Source organism: Osmerus eperlanus, chromosome 9 (genome assembly GCF_963692335.1).
Source record: "Osmerus eperlanus chromosome 9, fOsmEpe2.1, whole genome shotgun sequence".
Lineage (NCBI taxonomy): Eukaryota > Metazoa > Chordata > Actinopteri > Osmeriformes > Osmeridae > Osmerus > Osmerus eperlanus.
The window spans coordinates 13,340,410-13,346,764 of record NC_085026.1 but is presented as its reverse complement, the minus strand read 5'-3'; positions in this window follow the sequence as shown (position 1 = coordinate 13,346,764).

The following is a 6,355-nucleotide window of genomic DNA, read 5'->3' as shown; positions in this document are numbered from 1 at the left end:
GCTGTCCATGTGGTACATACATTCTTCTTCTCCTGTTTTGCCTGTGAGTTGCTGCACCATTAGAAAATATTCTAATATTTTTTTGTTGAACCCTTCTTAAGATGTGTGACAGATCCCCAGGCCGTCTGTGCTTCTCTCGCTGTCTCCACTGGTGTATAACTATATAATAATAATAATAATATTTGAATTTATATTTTCAACCATAAATAACTTTTGGGTGTTGTTTTACTTCAGTGTCAAAGAAATCGAAGAAAAAAAAGATCACAGCTCACACACACAACTCTCCTTATTTAGCTTGTAGTTGACTGCAGTCAGTAGCAGTCCACTAGTTGTTTAAGATTAATCCACAAGAGAGTGCTGTTTAACTTCAGTGAAGGCTGCGTGAGTGAACCCTCCATCTGTGGCCCAAGACCTCCTATAAATCTAGGCCACGGCTCAACAATACCACTCAGAGAACACGTTTTACACTTTTCACCTGACTTGACCTGACCTAGCATTGGGATCAGACTAATAGAAGATTGATGGGCTCTGATCCAGCCTTTTATGACCCATCCACGTGCATTATGGATTACTTCCTGTTTCATTTGATTCCATTTCCACCAGTCTGGTAGCTTAACTCTCTCTGAGAGCGTGGGAGTGAGACATAAGGAAAGGGTCAGAAAGAGAGAGGAAGGGGGAGAGAGTGGAAGCAGAAATGACGGAGATGGAGGGAGAAAACGGGGGTGGAGGGATTTTTGAAATAATCCTATTTGAACCAAAAACCCATTTCCAAGAGTGACGTGCATGTGCAGCCCTCACAATTAAACAGATAAAGTGATCAACAAGATTGAAGTCACGCGGTGACAAACAACTGCAAGCATAAAACAAGCGAGGCAGAGAAAACGAGAGTGGAAGAGGGAGGGGGAGTATTACGTCAGCTCAGTACAGAAGGTGAAGACCGGGTGAGGAGATTGGTGATCCTTAGTCGGCTGGATAGGATTCAGCAACAAGGACAATTCCATTCTGTAGTGGGTGGTGAACATATGAGTCGGATTGTTAAACTATGGTATTTAACCACTGGGTTCGTGGGTAATAAAGAGTACAGTTCAGCCTTATCATGCAGTGGAAACTGTAACAGCATGGAGAAAGAGGTTCCGATGTTCTCTTTGTTTTTATGTGTCTGTGTGTGTGTGGAGGGGAAGTAGAGAGATCATGTGAGGCGAGTGGTCAAGGGAGGGAGTTAAATAGGAATAAATAAAGAGTTATTCACCTCACATGGTAAAGCCGGAAAAGTGCTGATGAGGAAAGTGCATGTTAGGAAAGTCAAATTCCAAAGAATAAATACATTAAAAGCATAAATATGCCAACATTTCCTGACACTTTAATCCTAATCTGTGTTCACTCTATTTAAATCCTGGATAACCCATACAACAGGAATAAAGCATTTGACGACAACAAGCAGATTATCATACACACTGGGATTGAAGGGATAGGAGAGAGTGAGGTGAGGGGTCAACCTCTGTTATTACACCGGATATTATAGCATTTAGACAATGAGCACTATGATGACTCCTAACTTATTACCGGATAGATTTGGTGTTTGTTTTTGGGATCCACCGGCTGTTCCCAATGCTACTCTGAGCCCGGGAGGGAGAGGAGGCATGGCACGGACCCTCTCAGACTGGAATCCACCTTTAATCTGACCAGATCACCCCTCCACACACACACACACACCTGCACAAAAAGCACACACACATACGCCGCCTCCTAAATTATTACTTCAGCCAGAACAATTTGCAATATGATGGCACAGATGGAATAGGTTGAACCCCAATCAAATTCATAGCTATACGGAATATCTAGTGATCTCTTACTAGTGTCCCTGTTCACTGGCTTTGTCACGTCTGGGGCCTGTCTGGGCTGCAGGGCATCACAAGACATTACTAAGAAGAACACAGAAAAAAAACAAGCCTTTTACAAAACAAAAGCAATCGTTTCAACTCTGCAACACAGTCTCATACACGTACCAGCAGTTGCAGGTTTTCTAGGAAGAACGCATTATAATAACTATCACTTCATTGAATACATACACAAAATGACGAACAGAATGTTTTTGAACCAGCCAGTACTTTAACCAGTTTTTTATAAAGATCTAAAAAGGATCTTGTTAACGGATCACAGATTTGTACAATCCATGAAGAACCCCATCACCGAATTAAAAGATTTATCAATGAGATGAACATTCCACATTTGACCAATTGTGTACACACTTATTTTGCTACCTCAGTGGAGTGACAAAGGGTGTCCTTGGTAGATACAGGGAAGGGTGCCCCGAGTGCATTAGAGGTGTAGCAGGGTTCATACCATGCTCCCTCCCTGGTCAGATGGCTGCCTGGGGTTCGCTACTTAGTACTCAGGCAGCCTCCAGCCTCACAGCCCCCTGCCCCCTGCCCCCCACCTCCAGCCTCACAGCCCCCTGCCCCCCACCTCCAGCCTCACAGCCCCCTTCCCCCTGCCCCCCACCTCCAGCCTCACAGCCCCCTGCCCCCTGCCCCCTGCCCCCCACCTCCAGCCTCACAGCCCCCTGCCCCCCACCTACAGCCTGACAGCCCCCTGCCCCCTGCCCCCCACCTCCAGCCTCACAGCTCCCTGCCCCCTGCCCCCCACCTCCAGCCTGATTGTCCCATGTCCCAACCTGTCCTGTCCTGTTCTGTCTGTACCCGACCCTGAATGTCCTAGGTCTGGGCAGTTGGGCAGCTTTTTGTTTATGTCTAGTAGTGTGTGTCTAAGTTAATTGGTGAGGGCTTCTGAATGCTCCTGGATTGTCCCTGAAAAAAGACAGATTGTGACTGTGCCACAATGTCACGTCCTCAAAGCGTGCCAGATCCTCCACACAAGCACAGGATCTCGTGCTGTTGATGAACACGCTGTTCAACTTAGAGTTTAAGCTTCAGACTTGGTATTAATGCTCAAGAGAACAGCCAAGATTTCAGAATTTACAAGGGTAGAAAAATAGGTAACTTCCTTAAACCTTTGCTGGATGTGTGGTGCACACACATGAATGAAAACTGGTGCTGAACTGGAGAGTTGCATTTAATAACATGCACTCATGTTTTAATTTGATTTCAGGAGCCCACATGCACCCATCTAACTCGGGCTGTAGCCCATCTTGCCTTCAGACTGGGTCATGTTTCATACTCCACAAGTCCAGATGTCTCAATTCAGTTAAATCTCCAATGCCTGCCTTAGCTATCAGGAAGACTGCAGTTCAGACAATGGCCTGAAGAAGGAGCTGTTGTATGTAGGCCAGGAAAGAAATGGATGAGAAGGAAAAACAGAAAAAGCGAGGGGAGAAAGAGGTCAGCTGAGGTGAGCAGTGGGATGGTAGGCTAAAGCCTCTCACAACCGCAACAAAATATGAACCTAATCAGATAGAGACACAAACACACACACACACTTAAACACACACTTACACGCACACACAAACACGTATACACTAACAGACAGACACACACATACACAAACAATGAGAAAGACATGCTTGCACAAATAGAAAGTAAACAATCACACTCAACTACAGGCAACACACTGGTCTTTACCTGCAGAGAGCTGGTTTAACTATACTCACCAGAGATATAGAATTGGACCTTAACCCCAGACCCACGCATGTCATTAACCCTAACCCTGACCTTCCCCTTAACCCCAACCATGACCATATCCCGGCTGGTCCTGCTATATGCTTTTGGCAGGAAGTATCAGTCATCCTGCCATTGTTCACACCACAGTGAGGCCATGCTAATCAGGGATTGAAATGTCTGATGCCAAACAAATGTTGATCAATCATGAAATGATGTTCACGCTCCCAGGCAGGCCACACCATCAGGGGATTAGATTATTGAAAATCTGGCAGCCCAGAGGCCGTCCTCTGTAGGATCATTAACAGAGTGCATTCCTCTTGTTCTCTGTTTATTAATGCGTCACTTGCTGCCAATGACGCCAATGGGCATGGGCTTATCCCTCATGCTCATTTGCGAGAGACGCAATGGGAATAATGCTTCTGTAATGCATGTGAGACGAGTTGCCTTCATCACTGCTAAACAAGCACGGACGTGTATTAATTGAGCAAGCACTCAGGAAGCAGGAAGGCTTGCCGTCATCACGCTCAGCCCTCCAGATGGCTTTCACTTAATAGATACACAGAGATGGCATGGAGATGGGAGGTCAGCTGTTAGCTTTGCTGAGGAAGTGTTCTCTTATGAAGAGTGACATAAGGGGACACATTCTGCAACGTGATGTTTATCAGTACAATCCTGGCTGTAAGCTGATTATTTTTGTAATAATGTGCACTTCTGACTATTTGTTTGACCTATCCTTTCCCCAAGACAGTGAACTCATATAACTTTAGTGTTAGTTTATGAGTCAACATCATCTTATTACCCTATGTCCTTTTAGTGATTTTAGAGTAAAACAGAATATGTCAGTATATCTTTTTTTACTTGTAATTGTGAGTTTAAAGAATATACTTTTTGAACCAAGGAGAGATGACAGCTGGACTTTGTCAAAGGTTTTTCTGGAGTATTTGAGGTTATTGACTGCACCCTCATTCACCTTAATCACCCAGGTGGTGAAAATGGGGAACTGTTTTGTGATCAAAAAGGCTAATGCTCAACTACTACCCAAGCTGGCCAGCCCCAGATACCACCGATGGCCAGGATGACAGGCGGATCTTTGAAAACAGTTAACGCTGGTGGAAGGAGGGGAGATCAGTAGACACCTAATGGGTGACATTGTTTATGCATGTCACCCATACCTGAAAACTCCTCTTATGAACCCTTAGACCCATGAGAATTTATTTAGGTCCATATTTATTTTGCCTACAACGGGAATTTGTTTACATTTTGTCAGAATCCATCATAGCGGACCCTGAACACAAACAAGTTACAACCCCTTTTTCAACTTTTCTTTTTACTAGTTTAACCAATCCAGGGTTAGAATTAAGATGTACAACTCTGATAAATTAGAAACCAGTTTAAAACTAGATTTTCAAACCCCCAACCAGGATTCATTTAATCCATGTTGGTGCAACCCAGCCTTAGATTTGAATCATGAGATAAAAACATTTATAGTAATAGACATCACAGAGACCTCAGAGACTTTGGGCCAGTTGCCGTGGTTATTTAAGGTGTGAGAAAGGGATGAATGTCTTGTCCCCTGACGCTTATCTTTTCCACCCATGTGGGTTTGGTGCACGAAGAGGCATGCAAGCCAGTAAGTGTATTCGGCATCATGCGGCTGTATTCCCTGTCTGAAACTAGAAAGCAAGGTTTTTCATATGTACACATGCAAACACATGTACGTGTATGTGTGCGATGTGTGATGTGCAGTATGTGTAGTTTTACTCCTTTTAGAAGAGCGTGACTGAATATGAAGGTTTCTTTCTTTTACTATAAATACGATTAACTGTGAAAATGCATAAACTGAATTGGATTTGTGTCATCCATGTTAAGCCATTGATTGGCCATAGTCGTAGGCACAATGTAACTGCTCTGATTAACAAACTCCTGGTCAGGGATGCATGAAGATTAACTTGATAAAGCCTGCTTAGTTTTCAGATTAATACAAAAATTGTGTATAGTTTTAGCTTGTGATATCACAAAGCTCTTTAGAAAGAGCCCACAGAAACAGACCCAAACTTAACCTTAAAGAAAAAGCCAGGATAAAACTCCAAGAAGAGAAGAAAAATAACCAATGTTTTGAAGTAGGTGGCTGAGCGGTGAGGGAAGCGGGCTAGTAATCTGAAGGTTGCCAGTTCGATTCCTGGTCATGCCAAATGACGTTGTGTCCTTGGGCAAGGCACTTCACCCTACTTGCCTTGGGGGAATGTCCCTGTACTTACTGTAAGTCGCTCTGGATAAGAGCGTCTACTAAATGACTAAATGTAAATGTAAGTAGAGTCAAGTAAGGTATCTCTCAAGACAGTTATGGTTCCAAGAGACACGTAACTCCCCTATCACTTGTAAAGTATGCCACGTCAGGTAAACACAGTAACTAAGCAACAACGGGAAACAGGTGCTTTGGGTTGGTGTCAGATGTAGCTGACAAGAGCAACACTTGGCTGTGGTCTGTGATTTCTCTGAGGCCCCTAGAGAAAATGTGATAGTAGCAAAACTGTTTTTACTTGTTGTATGAGATGTAACCACACAATGGCTGGCTCTGTGATATCTCCGAACAGAACCGTTTGTAGTACTAAATGAAAACGTTCCTTTATCTATAAAATGTATGTGAACATAATTTCTGCTTATTGGGAAAAAGAGATCCCCTCCACTCACACATGTTTTCTGTACAGACTTTCCCCTTTGGCTTTTATGACCAGTAT